Source organism: Protopterus annectens, chromosome 13.part0 (assembly GCF_019279795.1).
Source record: "Protopterus annectens isolate FY-2018-M chromosome 13.part0, PAN1.0, whole genome shotgun sequence".
NCBI classification, from domain to species: domain Eukaryota; kingdom Metazoa; phylum Chordata; order Ceratodontiformes; family Protopteridae; genus Protopterus; species Protopterus annectens.
In genome coordinates, this window is record NC_056747.1 from 361167780 (window position 1) to 361170279 (window position 2500).

The window sequence follows — 2500 nt, forward strand, 5'->3', positions numbered from 1 at the left end:
CCTTAACTCCCGGAGGCTGCCAAATTGTGCATGCCCGGCAGACCCGCGGGGTGCGACCAACCCCGCAGAACTCCCCCTGGCCGCGGAGGGATAGATCAACTTTCATCAGGACTTCCGCGGCCCGCTCCTTTCCAGTCCAGAGCTCCACGGTCCCAGTCTCCCTCAGATCTCCTGGGGGTTGCCTGGCAGGGCCGTGTCCCATGTGCCCTTGGAGCCTCTCGGGGGGGGGGGGGCCTCGCTCTGATCCGGGATGGCCCTACGGAACCCCCCCCCCGGCCACGGAGGGGCAGATCCGCTCTCATCGGGACTTCCGTGGCCCTACGCTTTCCCGTCCAGAGGGGTTCCAGGCACTTTGCGATATTTTGAGGATGCAGTCTGGTACCGGGGGAGGTCGGATGCCTCCCCCCTTGCTGGGCAGGAGCTCTCGGGGTCCTGCGGACTCCCGCAGGTCGCTCCCTTGAGGACTTCCATCTGGAGGGTGGGGCGGTCGTGACTGCGCCCGGCCGATCTCAGACCCTCTCTCCCTTCCGGCCTTCTGTCCCGGTGGGGGCCGCGGTCCAGACCCGCCCCTCTCTCCCGGACTTCCGTCCTGGAGGGGCCCGAGGTATGGACCCCCCCTCTCCTGGGCTGTAGCTTTCCTGGCCGGGCCGATTTCAGCACCTCTCTCCCTTCCGGACTTCTATCCGGAAGGGGCCGAGGTCTGGACTCTCCTCTACCAGGCGGGAGCTCTCCCAGCCCCTCGCTCCCTTCCAGACTTCCGTGGGGACAGGCCCCCCCCCTCTGGGTTTCCACTTCTACCGGGGTGGGAGAGCTCTCCTCTCGGGTTAGATATTTCCTGGAGGCTGCCAAATCTCTGTGTCCCCCGTGCTCTCGGAGCCTCTCTGGGGTACCTCCCTCCGATCCCTTCCGGCCTCGTGGAACTCTGCTGGGCCGTGAGGCCTCTGCCAGTCTCTCACCCAGGCTTCCATGACTCCGGTTCTGCCCTTTGCCCTCCACGTATGGCTTTCAAACTCGCATTTTGCTGCTCGGGTCCACCTGCCTCCCCCGCCCGGCGCTGTCGAAGCTGCACAGAGTCTCCTGGCCCATGGCCCCTCGCCCCCTGCGTACCGCCGTTTGCAGGATCTCGTCCTCAGGGTGCTGGGCGGTTGACTGGATGCCGAAATGCCTGTGGATGTACCCAGGTGCGAGACGCCACTGTGGCCGTATCTCTGCACCCCTGAGGGCCGGGAGGTTGGGATCTGGAACCTGGCTTCCGGGGGAGTCCCTCGGCTGGCCCGTGCTGTCCGCCGACTCCCCCGGCTGGCCCCGGGTGCGAGACACCTCAGCTGTATCTCCGCTCTTCTGGGGTCCTGGAGGATGGGACGCCCCGAGCCGGCTTCCCCGGATGTCCCCACGCCCTCTCCCGGGGACTGCGCACACCCCCCCCGCTGGGTCGCTCCTCCGGTGAGTACCCTTAAGCCTGGGTACGCAATCCTTGTCCCCCTCTGCACCCGCAAGGGTTCTGGCTATCTGGACGGAGGTGCAGGGGGGGGTGCGGAGCGTCCGAGTACCTGTCTCCACCCGCGAGGTCGACCCCCTTCCGCCACAGAGTAGCAAAGTCCCGCCCGTGATCTGGACCCCGGGGGGGGGTAGAGGACAGGCGGCCCAGAGGACAGGTCCCTCCTCCCTGCGTGGGTGCAGAGCCTGTCCCCCCGCCTGCAACAAAAGCTTGGCTCGAGGGCTGACTTTCAATAGATCGCAGCTTTTTGCTGCTCTGCTACATACGAAACCCACGAAACCCTAACCCAGAATCAGGTCATCTACGAATGATTTGGCACCCGGTTCCCCACGAACGTGCGGTGCACTGCTGGAGAGAGGTGGCCCCCTTCCGTCCATGCTCCGACCCATTGATGAGCGGCGCTCCTCGACGGCCATCCCTGGTCAACCGGAGATCCACGTTACATCAGTTACATTTACACTCTTCATACCTCCCAAGTTGGGAACAAGTCACTGGTATGGATAGACAGAAACAAATCTCATATTTCTGCCACTGTCATTTGCTAGTCAGTACAGATGGATTTTACTGCCTGGCAATAGACAGGACCTTTAAAATAAGCAGGGCGTGCTTAACATTTTGTTAAGGTTGAGTCATGCGCCACTCTGGCACTTAACTGGTGTGGCTTTTTCCAGAATAATGGGGTGAGTGGTTTGATATGCTGGTTTTTATTAGTATGGACAGATGGTGGTTTAATGGTAGAGTGGTACAGTTGGGTAAAGGTACAGTTTGGTTGGAGGGTTAGTTAAGTTGCAGTTATGTAGGGGTGATTCTTACTATTTAGATTTAATTTGGTGGGTTTTTAGGGCCTGGGTTGGGGTGGGTATTGCCAGAATGGGGATTTCTGAGTGTGTCTATTTTATTTTTTATTTATTTTTTGAGACTAGGACCTATGAGTTTTGAGTGGAGGGATGGTAGTGATGTATTTTTGTGCTTTTAAAATGACAATGTGAGAGATTAAATGGG